At 38.5% G+C, this 22851-nt stretch overlaps 1 protein-coding gene across 3 annotated transcripts in view; it reads left to right on the forward strand.

The window, feature by feature from the left end:
• Nucleotides 1–22851, forward strand: part of Sec23 (transport protein Sec23) — a 286316-nt gene that overhangs the window by 16501 nt on the left and 246964 nt on the right. The gene's annotated exons all lie outside the window — the stretch shown is intronic.

The following is a 22851-nucleotide window of genomic DNA, read 5'->3' on the forward strand; positions in this document are numbered from 1 at the left end:
AACAGTGTGCCATTTTCTCCCTAATGCAAGCCAACACCTACATGATGCGAACCGCATAGCCAACTGGTTCAGTCAACTTGTATTAGTTGCGTAATTTTGATTGTGAAAATGTTAGGCCAGATACCAAGCCCTCTTAAAACACCTTTATAATATACAGAATTTAATTTGGCTTGTTTTGATTTAAAGAACCAGATATTTTTGAATTCAAATACTTGACCTAATCCTTAGTGAAATGTGAGAATAGTTCTACACAAATAGGTGGCACTTCTGGGATTCAAAATCATTCTGTAGTTATTGTAGAAATAAAAATTATATTTTTCACTGAAACATCAAAGTCAATTTAAAACTTCTTCAGTTTGCCAAAACTAATTTTTAAATACATACATTCATCAACTACCTGAAAAAGAAAACATAAGATAACATAATTATCCCTGAAAAAGAACAGTTACAATAGAATTACATGTTTTGTTCTTGAAAGTTAATAAGATTCCATCAAATCACACTCAGAAATATTTAGAAATGTATAAACATTTGTCTTGTATTGTCTTGTAGCCCGCTGCTTCTCCTCATTGCCTGTCTAATCCACTGTTGGCAGTTTAGGCCCCTAATTACACACGTTGATACTTACACTGTCATTAGGTGTCTGAGGCTATCATTACAAACATAGTTGAACTCTGCCTAATTCAACACTAAGTTGTATGGGAACACAGATTAACTACTGCGCTTGGGGTTACTGAGCCGATACCACCCTGGTCAAATACATCGTCACTGAGCCGCACTTTCTTCTAACAACTGGCTATCCATCACAACACAGTTATTCGAGTTCCCGAGCTATTCCTTCGGCATTAATGTTTGTGAATTTAGTTACACGAGCGCACAACCTACTAGCGTTCGATTCACATTCTCTTTCACCCATGTATGATTTACTCGAGCATTTCACATATTACATAATCATCATAGTTAGGATTAAATGCCTTACTCTGTTAATGTCAACAACTTTCACATCCACTGTTAAACAGTTATATCACTGGCAGCATTTCAACTTCGTAGACACTATTTAAATAATTACTGACTGGTCACACTTTGTAGCACCATAACAAAGAATACTATTACTGAAGAGTCACTCACAGCACGTACCACCTCACAATACAACTGGTAGAATCGAAGTAAGATGCTTGCTTTGGTTCGCACCCCTTTTTATAATGAAAGTGTGTCAGACTCGAGGGAGAGGATAAGGCTCCTCCTACTTGCAAAAATCCCTCTGTTAACCCGAAGTTCCCAGGGTTGGTTAAGGTATCAGATAAAAGCTTGATTACTCGAGTTTCCACTGATCGGTTCCCATCTTGATTGCTTTGCGCATTTTGCTATAATCTTGAAAGCGTCCTTTGGTAACCCAGTGAAGGAGGGGCTTGTGGCTTCGTTCTCGCTGACAGCTTTCTGCAGATGGTTTGCACCTGTTAGGTGTCTGTTTACTGCATATATGATCTCATTATAATCATGTAAAGGACTTCTTGGTGTCAAAAATTACCATAAAATTTGCTGCTTCTAATGAACCTGTAGTCATGGAAATCTGTCTTGTATTATGCGAATTACGTTATTTTTGTTCTTGAAAACAGTTGAAGACTGGTAGTGGCGTTTCTGCGGGAAAAAGAGCGAAGAAATAATATTTTCCAGGGTTGAATGCAATGTTTGTGACCTACTTAGCCCTGTCATCTTAGCATGGGTATTCTCTTCTCTGTTGCGCCTGACTGAGAGCGCTTTTCACTTGCATTCAACGTATGACTCATTTACCGTGAGTATGCATAACTAGAGTCTAGCGCATGGGACTGGCAACGCGTGACTCATATCTCGTGAAGGCTAAACTTGTGCTAACGTGGGTGCTAATTAACATAAAAGAGCGTGGAAAACGGCATATTTTATCTACAGGATACTGTAGTGCACTCTTGGTAGCGTGATGAACGGTCAAAATACATTCCTAGCCGCTGAAATCGGCCAAACCCAGCAAGCGAGATGTGTGTGTAGCGGCAGCCGGTTGTGTCTGACGCTGAGTAAAAGTAACTGTTTTATAGACGTGAGGAATATTTTCTTGATGGATTGTCGTATTTTAGAGACAGGTATTGCTGGCAAATTTTCAACGGGTTCTCTTTGATATTATGATGCCAATTTTAAGTTGATGGTTATTAAACCTGCTGGAATAAAGAATAATTGTACAGCCACAAAATAATAATAATAATAATGGCGTATGGCCTCCAGAGAGGCCTGGTGCAGGTCTTTTTCTAGTAGACGGCCTATTAGGTGACATGCATGTCTGTGAAGATGAGGGCCCTACCTAGGATGATTTCTAATAATGAATACGCCACATGCACCTAGCCCCCGAGCCATTGGAATTAACCAATTAATGTTAAAATCCCCGACCCGGCCGGGAATCGAACCCGGGACCCTCTGCACCGAAGGCCAGTACGCTGACCATTCAGCCGAGTTGGACAGCCACAAAATAATACGGCACAACTAAAACCAGTGTTTAATGTTGGCGTGAAGACAAAGATATAAAAATGCTTACTGTACAAGAAAGGCATTCATGTGATTTGACGAAGAACCTTTTAAGCGTGATTTAATACACTACGTGTGGCAATTATGGAATAGGATAATACAGCAGAAAGTATCAGGAAATGAAAAGAGGTGTAGGAAAGTAGTAAGTGAAGAAAAGCTGGGAAGGATTTGCACACAAGTTGGAAGAGGATGTTTATAGTGGTAAAATGAAATGGCGTTTGGCTTTTCATGCCGGGAGTGTCCAAGGACATGTTCGGCTCGCCAGGTGCAGGTCTTTAGATTTGTCTCCCGTAGACGACTTCCGCGTCGTGATGAAGATGAAATGATGAGTACGGTACATACATCCAGCCCCCGTGCCAGCCAAATCAACCAATGATGGTTAAAATTCCCGACCCTGCTGAGAATCGAACCCGTAACCCCTGTGACCGAAGGCCAGCATGCTAACCACTTAGCCATGGAAAAATGATGCTATATGAATTTCTAAGAAGGAAGAGGAAAGCAATAGTTTACACGAAGCAGGTGAAAGAGAAAGAGGAGGGATAATAAAACAACCAGATGAGGTATAAAAAAATGAAACGATTACTTTGATGAACTTCTGAATGTGTTAAGGGATGTAGATGAGATGAAAAAGGTAATGTTGAAAACTACTGTGAAATGAATGAAAGTGGGAAAAGCTGCGGGATTGGATGAATTGCTTGTGGAAATGATAAAAGCAGCAGGACCTGTTCGCCTACAATGGCTGTATAGACTATTTGGATGTATTTGGAAAGAGAAAATTTGGTACCAAATGACTGGCAAAAAGGAGTAATAAATCTGTATCTAAGAAGGGGGACAAGGAGATAAGTTACAATTATTGAGGAATCACTCTTGTAACTAAGGTAGCAAAAAAATATTTGAAAGGGTACTAGAAAAGAAAATGAGAAGAAAGGTGGAAGGACAGTTACAGGAAGAGCAATATGGCTTTCAAAATGGAAGATCAACACTGGACCCATTTTATAGTATGAGGCAGTGAATGGAAATAAATTGGGAGTATAGTGATTACAGTCCTTGATTTAGAAAAGGCTTATGATAGTGTACTCAGAGCAGAGGTATAGAAACTAATGCAACAGAAAGGATTTGCAAAACAGATGATAGAAGATGTGGAAGCAATGTACAAAATTGTTGCAGCAGTGTGTGGGGATGACAAGAGTAGGTTTGGAATGAAACTGGACTACAACAAGGAAGTATGCTGTCACCACTGTTGTTCATGATTATTATGGGCAGAATTGTGAAGGAGGATATGGAGCTGAAGGTAATGCTGTTCATAGACGGCATAATTATAAAAATAAAGGGACAAAACCTTGAAATTGCGGAGAGTTAAGTACTTGGCAAGCAAACTGATGTAGGATGCCGGGCTGGATATGGAGATCAGAAATAGGAATCAACAGGCAAATACATTCTACCAGTGTGAGAAACCTGGTGTGGAGGAAGGAAAGACCAGTGAAGTAAACAAGTGATGTATAACATGTACTACTGCCCAATAGTGATATCTACGGCTGAGACGTGGACACTGACAAAAATACAGGAGGAGAAAATAGAAGCCAAAGAAATGAAACTTTTAAGATGATAGGAAAGACAAGAGAGGACTGATTAAGAAATAGACGTCAGGAAGGAAATTGGAATGGAAAATCTTTGACAGAATCAAGAGAGATGAACTTAGATGCTTTGGATATGTTACGAGGATGGAAGAGGGAAGGATGCCGAAGCAGTTAATGGAGACTTGCATAGGAGGGAGACGCAGGCTAAGGTGGTTGAAAACAATCAGGAGCAGTACAATTAGAAGCAGCCTAGATTGGAATCTCGTGTATTCCTCCCGAGGTATGAACTCCAGAAAGCAGCTTTCTCTGAGAATTGACCCGTAAGGAACTAAGAGGAACTGCTATGGAATTATATATCAAGAGTCAAGCAGCATAGGGAGCTGGGATTCATAGCTTGTGTAATAGGTAGGTCTAGAGGTGTTAGTTTTTGTTAATTAGCGATAAAATGAAAGATCAAATTTAGATGTTAGGATGGTTTTATGTTAACATATTTACATGTTTCATGTTGTCCAGGAGTGAGATTAAATAATGAAATTATATGAATTGTATGAATAACACCACAAACACAACAGTCTGCAAAATAAAACCATTTTTCTAAATTTTTTCCAAACATTCTTGTCCACAAGCCGATATTAGTTTTTGTTCATTGTAAATTAGAGAATGATAGATTGTATCATTTCACGAGGGGCAATCAGTATTATGGTATATTCTCTATAGTCTCATTACACAGCGACTGGAGTATTGAAGTCGGTCTTGGATAGTAGCAGTGTGGCTGGTGATGAAGAGCAATTATCTACTCACATGAATCATTTGGCTGGCTACCTCCAAAAAGTAGCGTGTTTGTTGTTCATATTGGGAACTATGTTTGCCTCCTGTTACATCGGTAGTGAGCGTGATTCGTACTAGTGAATTTTACATAATTTAATAAAAAGTGTGCATATTGCGCATTATCATCAAAGGTAGTGCGTTATTTGCATGAATCGCGTTGGTAACCATGTGCTTGTCGTGGTAGTTTCAAACTTAGCAATAAGCAGAGGTGAGACATAACGTAATCTAAATATTATGAAAGGAATTTAGAAATACATTTTGTGTGTGGTTACGACTTTATATGGTACAGTACTGGCATGTGACTACAATCAGCCATGAGATAACTGTATTTGTTACTGGGCATCGCAAAATTGAGTTTTAAAATGCCAAAGGTAGCAGCTTTTGCCACGGACAGACTTAAAGAATATAAGAATGAATTATTTATAATTTCTTGTGACATTCTTATGTGCAAATATTGTAATTGTCAGTTAGATTATCGTAGGAAAGATGCCTTAGACGAACATTGCTAACCGGAAAAGCATTCAAAGCTCCGATAAACGTTGCGTCTTGAAGTTAGTATTCCTAGCGTGGCCACATTGAAAGATATATTATCAAATGTTAGTTGCATGAAGAATTCAACAGAAGAGTTTATTTTCGACACAACTACTGCATTCAGTTCGTGAAAGCTAACATACCAGTAGAGAAACTAGACAGTCCCGCTACCGTATCCGTACTTGGCTTGATGTGCTCGTGGAAGTGGAGATTTATCATCAGCAAACCAGATCCATCAGAAATACATCCCCATGATCGGTGAAAGAAAGAAGGAAAAACATAAGGAATAGCTAAAAAGCAAAGACATGTTTCTGCTGTGTGACGAAACAACTTTTTCCTACTTCATCCATCAGTACCATCAGCTGAAATGAGCACCCATCTGGCTGTCTTCTGTTCTATATTCTGCCAATAGCGCTAAATTGCGCAATGCTGTATTAGAAACTTTGAATTCCTACGAAATTGAACGGGAGCGTGTAGTGGCAGTAGTTATGGATCTACACGCAACATGACAGTGTGTAATTACTCTTCAAGGACTGACTGAAGAAGTAGGTGATGTCCTGCGTTGGGCTCATACAGTCAACCTTGTCGATTGCATATTTGAAAACAAGCTGGCTGAATTGAACATGTATATGGTGAAGACACAAAATACCTTTTTAAATACGTGCCATGGCAACTACAATGGATTTCTAAGAGAGAAATATGAAAACGGAACAAGTGGTTGAAATTATATCTTTTTCAATGCCTGTGTGTACAAGATGGAATTCCTGGTTTAAGGCTGCAATATATATGGCCACACATGTGGAAGATCTGGTAGCATGCTTCAAAACACTGAATGATTCAAATTCTACGGTTAAATTTTTCTAACAAGCATCGACTTCAATAAAATTAATTATACAATTCCAAGCAGTGTATGTTTTTGTTGTTGGTGCCTCTCTTATGGACTTGCTTAATTTCTTGGAGGGATCTATGTACGCAGCAATTCATGTACTTGCTGGGAAGCCAGATGACCCTGAGGTAAAGCTCAAGCTATCAGGCAATGGTGGAGTATTCAACCAGACGATCCTCCACAACTCGAAACAGGTATAATGGTTCAGTCCAAGCTTATGTGTGTTGCCCAGTCAACTCCAGTAAAAATCAGGATTTTAAGGACCACGAATCCAGCCAGGAAGACTGTAAAAGCCATCGGGTCGTTGGACCCTCGCCATGTACCTACGTATGTATCACCTACAGAACTGCTCCAGCTGAAGAGGAATGCCCCATTTTCTAAGGGGATGGAGTCTCTATTTTTAGAGGCTCACAGCAGTTACCTGACTACCATCAAGAACCAACCGCGCCAAGATCATCATGTGAATGTTCCAGAGATCCTCATGGGATTAAGACTTGCACACTGAGACAATGCAACTGCTGCATTGAAACGTGTGGTATCCATGTTCAAATGTGAATTCTGAAAGGTAGTTTTCGAAATATAGTCTCATATATGTGATAGGAGACGACGATTGACAGATGCAAATGCTGAGACACTCGACCATGATCTACTTTCACTGATATCATTGCAGTATTCTGATAAAACTGAGAAAGGTAACTTGTATTAATCTCAATAGGACCTATATAAAATATGTTCTGACTGACTGACTGACTGACTCATCATCGCTGAGCCAAAACTACTGGACATAAAGAAATGAAATTTTGGGGATACACTTATATTAGGGTGTAGGTGCTAACTAAGGGAGGATTTTTGGATATTCCTGTGCTAAGGGGATGAAAAGGGAGGTGAATTTTTAAAATGAGGGTATCTATATCTCAAAAACTTACTTTTACAGATGTCAAAGTTGGTATTTGGAATCTCCTTTAAAAATAAAGAAACACGTATTTTTTTGTTTTCGGAAAATCCCATTGGGGGGGGGGGGGTGGTGAAAATGGGGGAAAGGGGGTTGAACACCTTTTATGAGTAGATTTATATCTCAAAAACTGAAGATGTTACAGACATGAAAATTGGTATTTGGAATCTCCTTTGAAAATAAAGAAACATCCATTGAGTAGGGGGTGAACATGAGTGACAAACGGGGTGAATTTTTAAAGAGACTGCATCTGCAAATTATGTCAGACACAGATTTGAAAACTGGTATTTGGAATTTCCTGTAAAAGTAAAGAATTTTTTTTTTTTTGAAAAATCCACTTAAGGGGAACTGAAAAGGGGGGGGGGGGTTAATTTTAAAAATTAACATATCTACAGTATATCTCAAACTTCACATGTTGCAGACGTGAAAATTGGTATTTGAAATCTCCTTTAAAAATTAGGAAACATGTATTCTTTTGTTTTCGGAAAATCCCTTAACGGACGGGGGCGGGGGGTGAAAGAATAAAAAATTAGTTGAATTATTTGTATGTATGTATAATATATACCAAAAAATCTAAAGATGTTACAAATGTGAAAACTGGTATTTGGAATCTCCTTTAAAAATAAAACACGCATTTCGGAGGGGGGGGGGGGGAGGTGATGAAAACGGAGATGAATTCCTTTTACGAGGATACATATATCTCAAAAACTAAAGATGTTACAGTCATGATAATTCGTATTTGGAAGCTCTTTTAAAGAAACAGGTACTGTTTATTTTTGGAAAATTCACTTAAGTGGGGAGTGTGAAAGGAAGTGAAAAAATTGAATTCTTTTTCTGGAGAAACTTATATCTCAAAACTGAAGGTTGCAGACGTGGAAACTGGTATTTGGAATTTCCTTGAAAAATGAAGAAACATGCATTTTTCTTGGGTGGGGTGAAACCAACTCAATGGGTGGGGGTGATGTGAAAAATGAGTTGAATTATTTTCATGAGGATACATATATCTCAAAAACTGAAGATGTTACAAGCATGAAAATTTGTATTTGGAATCTTCTTTCAAAGTAAAGAAACACATAATCTTTGGGTTTGGAAAATCCACTTAAGGGGGGGTGAATTAATTGAAAAATTAGTTTAATTCTTTGTATGAGGATACTTATCTCAAAAACTAAAGATGTTACATACGTGAGAATTGGTGTTTGGAATCTCCTTTAAAAATAAAGAAACATGTTTTTTCGACTTGAGAGAAGACTGTTTCTCACGTGTACAGTTCTATGTTGCATGGTCGTCTTAGCCCCAAAAGTTAATACCACAAACATATTTACAAAGAATTTCTGGAGTAAATGAAACTCAATTTTTGGGTGAATTTTTATACTTAAGGAATTTTCAGATAATGCCTTAATACAATGCAGAGGAACGATTACTTTGATCAAATTACGAAATCCACGTGAGTCAAGCCGCGGGTAATTGCTAGTACAGTGTATATATAAAATAACATGTACTGACTGACTGATTCATCATCGCAGAGCCAAAACTACTTTACATAAAGAAATGAAATTTTCAGGATACATTTATATTACAATGTACTGTAGGTGCTCAATAAGGGAGGATTTTTGGATATTACGTCACTAAGGGGGTGAAAAGGGTGGGTGAATTTTTTAAATGAGTGTATTTATATCTCAAACACTTAACAGTTTAACCCTGGAACCGGCAAGCAGTTTACCTTCAAGCGGCAAGCATTTACGCGAGTTTTGCAAGCAAATTTTAAAAAATTCATAAAAATGTTGTTTTTCAATTTATTTTCGTGTATAACATATCATTTTATTCAGAAATGGACGAAGATTATTATAGTAGGAAGTTAAACTTACTAATTTAGTATCCTGAAGCAGTATGGGCGAAGTATTCATCACACGCTAAGTATTCCAAAATAATCCGAAAGTTCTGGGCAACGTGTACGTAAAAAGTAACATTATATGAAGATTTTACTATATACAAAATTTGCACAATTTTATGCTGATCAAAAATATGTAGAAAGGTTCCACTACATTGAAGTATTATAAAGTCAAATAGAACTGAAGTAACACAAGCACATCGCACCAAAACGTGAGTCTACTTAGTCAGATTCATCCTCGCTACCTTCGGGGTGGCTCCTCTTTCTTCCTGCTTTCATAGGCCTCCAAAAATGTTTTAATTTATGGTAGTACTGTTTATGGACACCACAATTACATCCTAGGCACCAGAAGTGCGTACGTGACTTTTCTCTGCAGTCGAACAGACTTCCCTGGGAGGCATACCAGCTGATGTCCCATTTCTCCTGAAGGTCCAGGTGGAATGTTTTGAAGAGTTTCTTCATCTACAGGACCTTCGACAATACTAACCATAAATTCCTCATGTTCAAGGGGTTTGTCGGTGTTCAAACTATAGAGTATATAGGCATCAAAAATTACCATTACCAACAGGTTATAGAATATTTCTTTCCAGTCGAAACGTTTTAGTGACATGACTTTAGAAAAATATGGAAATATTTGCGATTTTGAAGTGCACCAATATTTTTCAATATTGTTGTTAGGGTTCAGACCCATATTTATAACTAGAGAAATGATTTTTTTGATTTTTGATAGTGTAACGTCAACCCATCTTTGCAGACGAGAATACGGACCCATATTTCCGGAATTCGTTTTATTTCGAATAATTTCCTGTGCGTATTTATTAGTTTCAGTCATTAAATTATTCCAGATGGCATTAGAGAAAAACAAATAGTAATATGTTAGAGGAGGACTGTTTCCCGGAAGGCAATTTCGTACACCCGCGTTTCGAACTTTGAACTTCTCTTCCACTTTTATTTTTGGCTCTGGAGGATAAACTCTTGTCCACTTCGGTTCTGCTTGGTCAACTGCATTACCGTCATTATCATTATCAGTGGCTGGTTCATAGTGTTCCCCATCATCGTCAATATCAGTGTCGAAATCACTTAGCCTAGGCTCATATAACTCGCCACTACCTGACGAATTATTGTCAAAATCATCGTCAATTACTTCTAAAAATACGTCACTATCACCTTTGCCGTCCAGATTAAACAAACATTTACGAATTTAACTACTTCCTGACAATTCAATAATTTTGCGCCACGAAAGCTAATGCACATCGGACAACCACAGCAAGCACAACAGAATGACCGTCTGCAAATTGTTCTCGTTTTTCCACGTGTATACCGCACACTCTGTCATACTAAACTACTTCAGAATTGTGCTGTATTATAGAGTAGAGTTTCCTCTTCAACATGATGCAAGATATGTCATAAAGATGTTGAATGTCAAGGCGCTATCTCAAAATTAGTCAGCGCTGGTGTAATGCATCTCGATAGCGACTCTGCCGGTTGAGTAACAGGGAAATGAGTCGCGATCGCGACGATTGCCGGTTCCAGGGTTAAAGTCATGAAAATTGGGATTTGGAATCTTCATTATAAATAAGAAAAAACACTTTTTTTTTTTTCTTCTTCAGAAAATCTTAAGGAGGGTGGGAAAATGTGAAAAGGAGGATGAATACCTTTTATGAGGATACTTAAATCTCAAAAGCTGAAGATGTTATGGTCATAAAAATTGGTGATTTGGAACCTGCTTTAAAAATAGAGAAACGCATATATATATATATATATATATATATATGTGTCACAGGAGTGACAGAGGGGGTGAATTTATTTAAAATAAGTGTATCTACAATATATATCAAAAACGAAACATGTTACAGATGTGAAAATTGCTATTTGGAATCTCCTGTAAAAGTAAAGGAACACGCATAATCCATAATCCACTTAAGGGGAAGTGTTAAAGGGGGTGAAATTTTAAAATGAGCATATCTACAGTATATCTCAAAAACGTAACATATTACAGACGTGAAGATTAGTACTTTTAATCTCTCTTCAAAATAAAGTAATATGTATTTATTGTCCCAGAAAGAACATTTAAAGTGTTGGGAGTTGGAAAAAGGACTGAAAAAAAAGGGGTTGAATTCTTTTTATGAGGATACTTATATCTCAAAAACTGAAGATGTTACAGACTATGAAAATTTGTATTTGGAGTCTCCTTTAAAAATAAAGATACACATAGGGCCGGTTGTATAAACATAGCTAATCCAAGATCAGTTTTGATTCAAGATCAGAAAAAGATCCCTTCCAAGGTGCTTGTTGTGTTGTATAACGATCTCATGATCCAGATCAACTTTGATCTCTCATTATAGAATTTCGCTTGGAAACGTCGTAAACAGCGTGGGGAAATTAGTACTAATCAGGAGTATGTTGGTAGTAAAGTCACGTTATTTCCCTAGCAGAAGTTTTCAATAATGAGAACTGGTTGGCAAACATGTACAGTCATTTCAATCAGTCTGATTCAGCATGTAATAATCTCTCATAATATGAATATATCAGATCTAATAATGCAGAAATTAGTTATATTTCCCCTTCTTTCTATTCACAGTAATTTCACATTGATCGTTGTCGTCAGTAAAATTATACAAATAAATCGGTCATTTAAGAAAGGGCTCAATGACAAGAAGTGAAAATTTACAGGAGAGCGAAAAAACCTTTTCTCTCTTACTATGTAATTACTTATCAATTTATTTTTTCTTTAAATTGTTGTACTAGAGGGATTTATCATTTATGATGTGAAACCTTTCATTATATTTAATTACATACAGGGAATTTGAATGTAAAAATAATGGAATTGAGCCATTTCAAAATTGATTGTTAAACTGAAATGTAATATGATAAGTGGTTTTGGTAGGTGTTACAATTTTATTAAATGAGAATACATTTTAAAAAATTAGTTCAAAACATTCAACAAAATAAATATATAATTGAATTAACTTCAGTGTCACACTTCAAATGTCGATTGTTCAATGGGTTCACTCATGAGATCTGTACTGCATGTTCACCAGTTTAAAATTTCTTCGTAGAAGCCTTTGTGCTCTTCTGCGATATAGCGCATAAGTCTCTTCAAATCTTCAATCTTTCTGCAATTTATAGGTATGGGGCTTATGGAAGAAAGAAGGTAGAACTGGCTGAGTCAGCAAAGAGGATGCATCTGGATGTGCTAGGAGTAAGTGATATTCGGGTAAGGGAAGATAATGAGGAAGAGATAGGAGATTATAAAGTGTACTTGACGGGTGTTAGAAAGGGAAGGGAAGAGTCTGGGCTAGGGCTCTTTATCAGGAATACCATTGCACGGAACATAGTTTCTGTTAGGCACGTAAATGAGCTAATGATGTGGGTAGATTTGTCAGTTGGAGGAATTAGGACAAGAATTGTATCCGTGTATTCACCATGTGAGGGTGCAGATGAGGATGAAGTTGACAAGTTTTATGAAGCATTGAGTGACATCGTGTTCAGGGTCAACAGCAAGGATAGAACAGTGCTAATGGGCGATTTCAATGCGAGAGTTGGGAATAGAACTGAAGGATACGAAAGGGTGATTGGTAAATGTGGGGAAGATATGGAAGCTAATGGGAATGGGAAGTGTTTGCTGGACTTCTGTGCTACTATGGGTTTAGCTGTTACGAATACATTCTTCAAGCATAAGGCTATTCACCGCTACACATGGGAGGCTAGGGGTACCAGATCCATAATAGACTGTATCTTAACAGACTTCGAATTCAGGAAATGTGTTAGGAATGTACAAGTTTTTCGGGGATTTTTCAATGATACAGACCACTATCTGATCTGTAGTGAACTAAGTATCTCTGGGCCTAGGGTAGCGAAACTGAAATCTGTCTGCAAACGAGTAAGGGTAGAAAATCTCCAGGATGAGGAAATTAGACAGAAGTACATGGATATGACTAGTGAGAAGTTTCGAACAGTAGACAGTAAGCAGGTTCAGGATATAGAAAGTGAATGGGTGGCATTCAGGGATGCTGTAGTAGATACAGCAAGGGAATGCTTAGGAACAACTGTGTGTAGATATAGGAAAAGGGGAATATCTTGGTGGAATGATGAAGTGAGAGCAGCCTGTAAACGTAAGAAAAAGGCTTATCAGAAATGGCTCCAAACAAGTGCCGAGGCAGACAGGGATCTGTACGTAGATGAAAGAAACCCAGCGAAACAAATAGTTGTTGAATCCAGAAAGAAGTCATGGGAAGATTTTGGTAATAACCTGGAAAGGCTAGGTCAAGCAGCAGGGAAACCTTTCTGGACAGTAATAAAGAATCTTAGGAAGGGAGGGGAAAAGGAAATGAACAGTGTTTTGAGTAATTTAGGTGAACTCATAATAGATCCCAGAGAATCACTGGAGAGGTGGATGATAGAATATTTTGAACATCTTCTCAATGTAAAAGGAAATAATCCTGGTGGTGTTGCAAACAGCCAAGCTCATGGGGAGGAGGAAAATGATGTTGGTGAAATTATGCTTGAGGAAGTGGATAGGATGGTAAATAAACTCCATTGTCATAAGGCAGCAGGAATAGATGAAATTAGACCTGAAATGGTGAAGTATAGTGGGAAGGCAGGGATGAAATGGCTTCATAGAGTAGTAAAATTAGCGTGGAGTGTTGGTAAGGTACCTTCAGATTGGACAAAAGCAGTAATTGCACCTATCTATAATCAAGGGAACAGGAAGGATTGCAACAACTATCGAGATATCTCATTGATAAGTATACCAGGCAAAGTATTCACTGGCATCTTGGAAGGGAGGGTGCGATCAGTCGTTGAGAGGAAGTTGGATGAAAACCAGTGTGGTTTCAGACCACAGAGAGGCTGTCAGGATCAGATTTTCAGTATGCGCCGGGTAATTGAAAAATGCTACGAGAGGAATAGGTAGTTGTGTTTATGTTTCGTAGATCTAGAAAAAGCATATGACAGGGTACCGAGGGGAAAAGATGTTCACTATACTGGGGGACTATGGAATTAAAGGTAGATTATTAAAATCAATCAAAGGCATTTATGTTAACATTTGGGCTTTAGTGAGAATTGATGGTAGAATGAGTTCTTGGTTCAGGGTACTTACAGGGGTTAGACAAGGCTGTAATCTTTCACCTTTGCTGTTCATAGTTTACATGGATCATCTGCTGGATGGTATAAAATGGCAGGGAGGGATTCAGTTAGGTGGAAATGTAGTAAGCAGTTTGGCCTATGCTGACGACTTGGTCTTAATGGCAGACTGTGCCGAAAGCCTGCAGTCTAATATCTTGGAACTTGAAAATAGGTGCAGTGAGTATGGTATGAAAATTAGCCTCTCGAAGACTAAATTGATGTCAGTAGGTAAGAAATTCAACAGAATTGAATGTCAGATTGGTGATACAAAGCTAGAACAAGTCGATAATTTCAAGTATTTAGGTTGTGTGTTCTCCCAGGATGGTAATATAGAAAGTGAGATTGAATCAAGGTGTCGTAAAGCTAATGCAGTGAGCTCGCAGTTGCGATCAGCAGTATTCTGTAAGAAGGAAGTTAGCTCCCAGACGAAACTATCTTTACATCGGTCTGTTTTCAGACCAACTTTGCTTTACGGGAGCGACTCAGGATATCTTATTCATAAGTTAGAAGTAACAGACATGAAAGTAGCAAGAATGATTGCTGGTACATACATGTGGGAACAATGGCAGGAGGGTACTCTGAATGAGGAGATAACGGCTAATTTAGGAATGAACTCTATGGATGAAGCTGTATGCATAAACTGGCTTCGGTGGTGGGGTCATGCGAGGTGAATGGAGGAGGATAGGTTACCTAGGAGAATAATGGACTCTGATATGGAGGGTAAGAGAAGTAGAGGTAGACCAAGACGACGATGGTTAGACTCAGTTTCTAACGATTTAAAGATAAGAGGTATAGAACTAAATGAGGCTACAATGCTAGTTGCTAATCGAGGATTGTGGTGACATTTTGTAAATTTACAGAGGCTTGCAGACTGAACGCTGAAAGGCATAACAGTGTATAGTGATGTATGTATGAATGTATGCTGTCATAAGCGTGATGCGGTGGAACTTTAACCACTCTTGATGGGGCTGGCAACCTTAAATAAAATGTATACTGTACTAGACCATCAATGTATCTTGAACAAATTACCTGTCCAGGGCATTCACAAGAGTTTTCGAACTGATTGAACAATGTAGGTTGAAACATGACTCTTTTGTCACGTTTTTCTTTTTGTGTTTCATTTGCCACTACAGTTTTATGGTAAAATTTAGGCTACCATGTAGTAACATCCAAAACATTATCACTCCCTACCATATTCACTAAAAATCTATTATTTTTAGTAGCTGCCACTATAAGACATATTCTTTAACGGAATATATTCTATCCTCTTTACGAATTGATCTTTTAATCACTACAAAGTCCCTATCACACACATTAAACGAGTGCCCTCTGAAGGGGAAGAGATGAATAATTTTTCGAAACCTTTGAGTTTCAAGTAATGCAGCACAAATTCTGACCATAACATGGTTCTTATTTTGTCCTATACATCCGTCCGAGTACAATTGAAGTTCATTAACACTTCTCGGAACATGATATAGTCCATAATGAAAGAACATACATCATTTCCACCTTTCTTTGCTACTCCTGCGTGATGAACATACAACACAATGGCCAGTTCCAATATTGTGAATATTGAATACATTAACCCAAAGTTGTCTCAAATAAAATAAGTCTTGCACAGGGATCCGTGGAAGGGCCAAATTTTGCATAAAATCGAAGCAAAGTGATAGGATGCTGTTACACTTTTCTGATATATTTCTTTACTCTGTTTCATGCTTGTGGCTCTGTGCTTGTGAATGGGCATTAGCTCCGCTGCTGCCACCTTTCTAGCACGATCATTTAAATTAGGACTTCTAATTTTAACAAGAAGCTCCTCATATGTTATGCAGGTGTCAATTTGTGGCCTCCCAAAAGATAAGTCAAAATTGGCATTAAAATATTCTAGATAGTACTTGTATTTAACTGTAGTATCAGGATATTTCTCCTTAAACATATCATACATCTTCCTGACATTGAGTCGAGGGTCAAGATAATGTTACTCTCGTGAAGAGTAATGGCTACACTGTACAGGATAAGACTCAATATGATCATGTATACACCTTTTTTCGTATCAGAGAGTTTCCTATTTTTGTTTCCAACACCTGGACTCTTACCATGCATGATTAATAATCTTAGTCTCCTAACCTGCTTGTCGGTGACACCATATAGGCTTAAGAAAGCTTTCTTACAATTCTCAGTCCTTGATTTGCCCCGAATCTGTACAAAATATTTCAACAAATACACCTGTGGCTTGGATCTGCTGGATCCTGTCTCTTCTTTACGACAAGTTCTCTTAACTTTCGAGCCTTCAATGTGAGGTTGTAAAAATACATCCTGTTCATTCTTGCTTTGTAGCTTGTTCATTAGTGTTAACCAGCTCCCACTTCTCAGGGTCTGTCAGCTTCGAGAAACACTGATTTCTGCATCTGAAAATTACTTGAACAAATAGATTCAAATTATAATCAAATTAATACAAATTTCATTTCAGCAAACAAGAGTTAAAGGTTAGGCCTATGTAAAAGGCTTACCTGCTGTTTTCTCCCATGGTCCTTGCTGGCACAACCTTTCCAGCATAGTTTATATGCTCAATGCCTTCAATTTTACTTCTCTTAATAATCTCACTCTTCTATTTATCACTGTTTCGAACACTTTTCTTTCATTTTTTGCCTTCAGGAACACACACTTCTGTAATGGGCTCCATGTTGCAATGTTTGACTGTTACCACTGCCTTCGTGTTACTCATTACTGTCAGACCACAGCCTTTCAAAAGAGCAAAGCTACGGATCGAGTCGTCTGTGGTCAAAGTTCTTGAATGCTACCACTAGATGTCAGGTGGGTTCAGTTTAGAAACATCTCCACTCCAGGCATTGAGCAGTTTCAAAAATGAATGTTATAAGAGTCCCCTTAGTTCTCCAATAAAATATTGAGGAATTGAGCGCCTTTCATAGTGAATAGATGTGTCTACCATGTAGGAACATATATAGGTCAAGAACTCGTTTTTGGAAAAAAAGTGGAATTGAGCCCTTTCTTAAATGACTGATTCAAATACACCGTAATTATCAAACAGCTCACTTTTCACTGATCCAGAACACATGTTTTACTTACACTGACCATGCAACATGCTTTGACAAAAATACTCTCGTAACTGCTGACTTGAAGTCCACAGATAAGATGGTAACATGAACTACAGCTCCCTGCGAGATTGGTAAATAAAGAAGTCCAGATTTTTTATGTTTATTGGGAGTCTTATTAGACCTCATGTCACCTGTTAAAAGATACAATAACATTAAAAAAGCGACAAGAAATTGACATTTATTATTCAGCAGGCTTATATTAAATGCATACCGGTACCTAAGATATTTACTATTTAGTACAAATGTAAATATTAATGGTAAATATCCCCTAATTTCAGATTGGGCGTTCACTAACTGTTGGTGGGACTCATGATTCAAAGCCTGACGAAAGAAATCTTAACATTATAGCTGCACTGAAAGATCAATTTGAGCCAGATGAAAATCCATTTGATTCACGTTCTGTTTTATCTGATGATTAATTTCCCGTATTGGAAGATATATCTACAGTAGAGATTGTAACCGAAACAGCTGGGACAGATGACACCATACAGGTGGAATCGGTGACTAAAGCCAGTGATAACGTGGAAGTAAACGTACTGACCGAAAGCACATCCAGCACGTTAAAACTACAGTGAATGGCTGTAAATATATTATAGCCAGTTCATTACCACTTACTAATGTGTACGAAACTAACTTTTGTTGGAATCCGTTCTAACAAAGAGGTGACTACAGCACTAGCTGCAGTTACCAGTCGTTGTGCAGATAACTGTAAAAAATAAATAGATGTTGATTCCCATAGGGAATGTCCAATAATGGACCATTATATTGGTATTATAACTGTGAAGAAGCTGATAACATAGGTTTGGAAACTCATTTTAAAACGTATCACCATGTTAAGTCTTTGATTACTACGCATCTACAGATAACTTGTCATTCCACAAACCGGCCATAAAAGAAATATACTTTTCACGCGCTTAATTGTTCCTTATTACTATTTGACTAGCTTTTACAGCGCGGTCATTCTTCTTCATCATCACATTCTCGTATTTCACGTCTGACTGACTGATTTTAGGAACAAGTAGAGATACAATGTCAGTCCTGGCCCCAGCAGAGGAACTTCGCCTCCTAAAAAGAGAAGAGCTGAAGCTGAGGGAAGTTTAAGGGAAAACTTCTACAAGAGAAGATTGGAATGTCTAGAGGCAGAACATGCCATAAAAATGGAAACTCTGTAAGTACATCAGGAAATTAAAAAATATGAGCAAGCAGCAGCTAAAGCGAAAGCAAATGAACATCCTTGTTAATACCTACTTAAAATATGAGTAACAGCGCCTAAAGCGAGAACAAATTTATAGTCTTGTTAGTACTTAGAAATATTAAGAACATACCTGAACACGTTAATTATTTCGTTCCTAACAGCAGCATTTCCTCCATTCAGCCCAGCTTCCTCAAATACTGGAAGTTCCTCAAAAACCCTTCTTCCTGCTAAAATATCTCCTCCTACTTCAGGTTTACCATCTATGGAAACTAAGGCCATGTTATGTAGGACAAAAGTTGCCACTATAATAGGCAGAACCCGAAGTAATTTCTCTTAAGACCCATCTTCAAGCAGATAAATAGTCTTTTAACAACCCCGAAAGTTCTTTCAATTGTGGATCGCGATCTCTTATGAGCTCTGTTTATATACCTCCTCTGCAGGTGTCATTTCATGTAATCCTGGAGTGAGAAGGTACTCGCAGCAACGGTGGGCACTATCTTCGAGAAGAAATCTTTAGGCAAACCGAGCATGAACTCTAGAGTTATGGAATATATTACTGTAATGTGCAGATCCAGGCCACCTTGCTACTATGTCCAGACAATGCAGATTGGCATCACATATAACCTGTACATTCAAGGAGAACCATCCATGCCTGTTCCTAAACATTTCAGCATTGTTACACCCTGGCGGTATGATAGGCACATGCGTACAGTGTATAGCACCAAGAATTCCTGGGAAATGAGCTGTCATAGAAATGACACATAATTCTCCTTGCTTCTCTCTGGTCAGTTGGCATATTGATAAACTGAGGTCTCAACGCAGCAATTTCTTGCGTTACTTTATGGATGACTTGACAAACTGTAGCCTTATCAATTTTGAATAAATCACTAACTGTGATTTGAAAGCTCCCTGTCGCATAAAATCGCAGAGTCAATAGAATCTGGAGCATCGGAGTAAGTGGCTGGTTTGTACTCGATCGTCTCATTAGAGAGTCTCGAAATCTACCTTCCATAATTTCAACAGTGTGTTTGGTTAGACGGAATCTCATTTTAAAAGTTTTGTCGTTAAGTTCTAAGAATGGGTTTCCTCTTTTTTGGAATACTCTATGAGACCACCGAAATTCTTCATTATCGTGATCTGAAGAAAAATCGGAGAAGTCAGGCATCTGTAATTCAAAGACAGAATCTCGATAAATATCCCTTGATCAGATTAAATACCGGTAATAATGCAGGACCTCTTTTTTATTTTCTTACCATAATTATTGTTACAACACTATTTTTCACTACAAAAGCCTTCTTCTTTTCACGTTGATAAATGCGGCCTACAGTACAAGAACACTACTTGATCAGGATCACAAGGCTTGATCCAAAGAATTTGTTGGATCAATTATGATTCAAAGGAAAAATGATCTCAGATCAACGTTTATACAACACAAATTTGAGGATCAACATGATCTACAATCAGTTTTACGCCTTGCTCTAAGATCAACCGCTTTATACAATCGGGCCGTATTCTTTTGTTTTGAGAAAATCCAATTAAGGGGGGAGTAAATGGATTGAAAAATGAGTTGAATTCTTTGAGGATACTTGCATCTTGAAAACTAAGGATGTTACGGCCGAGAAAATTGACTTACATGACTTGTTTCCTCTTGCTCCTCCTGGAGCATAGGGCTTCCTTGACATACTTCCATCTGTTCCTATTGTTGGCTAACCTCTTCACTTTGTTCCAAGTTTTTCCCACTGTTAGACATTCCTCTTCGATCGTCTTTTTCCAGGTCTTCTTCGGACGTCCGCGCTTTCTAGCTCCTTGGGGGTTCCAGCGGAGCGCTGTCTCTTCAATGGCTCCAGCGGGCTTCCTTAAAGTATGTCCTATCCAATGCCATTTTCTCTCCCTTATCTGTATTTAAATTGGCTGCTGATTAGTTTCTTCCCATAGATCTTCATTTGAAATAACATCCAACCATCTTCTGTTGATGATACGTCTTAGACAGTGATTCACAAAGACTTGTAGTTGTTTAGTCGTCTTCTGGGTAACTTTCCATGTTTCACGGCTGTAAAGCAGAACGGACTTAACATTTTTTGTTAAAAAGTCATAGCTTAGTTTTTCTAGAAATGTTCTTGTTTCTCCATATAGGATACAACTGAACAAAAGCACCATTTGCTTTCCTGATACGACTCTTAATGTCTTCTGCTCCTCCAGTCGTAGTAACCATACTCCCAAGATATATGAAGGAGCCTACTTGTTCTATCTCTTTATCATCTGTAGACAATTTATCATCAATCTTGGAATTGACCCTCATCTCCTTGGTCTTATTAATATTTATTTTTCACACCAGGCAAATGCTGGGGCTGTACCTTAATTAAGGCCACGGCCGCTTCCTTCCAACTCCTAGGCCATTCCTACCCCATCGTCGCCATAAGACCTATCTGTGTCGGTGCGACGTAAAGCCCCTAGCAAAAAAAAAAAATATTTATTTTAAGTCCAGCATCCTCTGCCTCCTCCTTCAACCACTTAATCTTCTCTTACATATCTCTGAACCATTGAGCCAGTAGGCAGATGCCATCTGCAAAAACAAGGTCTTCTAACCTATGTAGTAAGCCCCACTGGATCCCCCTTTTCTGACCTTGATACACTCTCCTCAGCACACTATCCAACACAAGTAGGAAAAGCGTTGGAGAAAGAATACTGCCCTGTCGAACTCCCGAGGTAAGATCTTCCATATGCAGAACCTGCCATTTATAACGCTCGTACATATCCTTTATAATATTCAGAATCTTTTGTGGTATACCATATTCTTCAAGTGTTTGCACACATAACTCTTCTATTTACAGAGTCAAAGGCCTTCTCAAAATTCAAATTTTTTTAAATCTTCATATTTTGTATAGGCTACCCGAGATGTACAGTAGCCCGCTGGTTTTCTGATTCAACATACTGTTATTGCGTCTGTCCACATATGATTGAAGTCTTGTGCAACGATGTGACATATGAACTGAGAAAATACTGAGCCTTTCTTCCCAATATAAAACAGGTCATAGTCATAGGGCAGGCTAGAGTCGAGTTTAATTGTCAAATATCAACTAAGTTATAATACTAAGATTCATTAAACTAATAAATAGTATAACCTAATAGCCTATCTACTTACTAGCTACTTCAGAATTATGTTGTGACTACCTTTTTAACACTGCAAATAAATCCATCTATTATTAAACCGCCCTGTAAGAAGAGGACAGTGAATGCAAATGGGTATTATTTTCAAATGACCTGAGCTCGAGAGTCCATTATAGCATACGGTTCTTTCAGTGTAGCATGGCTCACTGTATGTCTCGCTGCAGTGAGCCGATAAGGAGCCGTGTGTATCCTGTGTCTCACTGAGCCGGCTCGTTCACGATTCTTTCCATGTGCCATGGCTCACTGTATGTCTCGCTGCAGCGGAAGCTCGGCTCTCCGCGTGTCCAGTGAGCCGATAAGGAGCCGTGTGTATCATGTGTCTCACTGAGCCGCGCTCGTTCACGATTCTTTCGATGTGCCATGATTCACTGTCTCACTGCAGTGGAAGCTCGGCTCTCCACGTGTCCAGTGAGTCGATAAGGAGCCGTGTATATCCTGTGTCTCACTGAGCCGCGCTCGTTCACGATTTTTTCGATGTTCCATGATTCACTGTCTCGCTGCAGCGGAAGCTCGGCTCCCAGTCAACGTCCAGTGAGTGCGCCACTCAGCACTGTCCGCTGGGAGTAAGCTGAATCGTGTGCCGTGAGCTCGCCGTTCCTGTGAATCGATTCACTCGGACACTTGAATGACTCGATACACTGCTTCGAATCATGCATTCAGTAGCCAACACTACTTTCGATGAACCGTTCCTTAGTCTGGTCTCTCAACAGAGATACATCCAGTACGGTTGCACCTGCGGTTCGGCTATCTGCTTCATTGGGATACGCAAGCCTCCCCACCGCGGCAAGGTCACATGGTTCGCAGGGGAGGTTTTATATCCTAGATGTTAAATAAGATAGGGTTTAAAAAATTGAAATTCTTCCATGTGGGAGGATGATTACCTCGTACTTCCTTTTAAAACAAAAATCACCACCACCACCAATCACCATCCTCCATATCGTGTTCAAATGAATGTTAATCAGAAAATAAATAATCACTCCCCCAAAACCGTTCGACGTACAAACTGCAGGCTTAGTTTACAGGCTCGGCTGACAGT

Source organism: Anabrus simplex, chromosome 2, assembly GCF_040414725.1.
Source record: "Anabrus simplex isolate iqAnaSimp1 chromosome 2, ASM4041472v1, whole genome shotgun sequence".
Taxonomy (NCBI): Eukaryota; Metazoa; Arthropoda; class Insecta; order Orthoptera; family Tettigoniidae; genus Anabrus; species Anabrus simplex.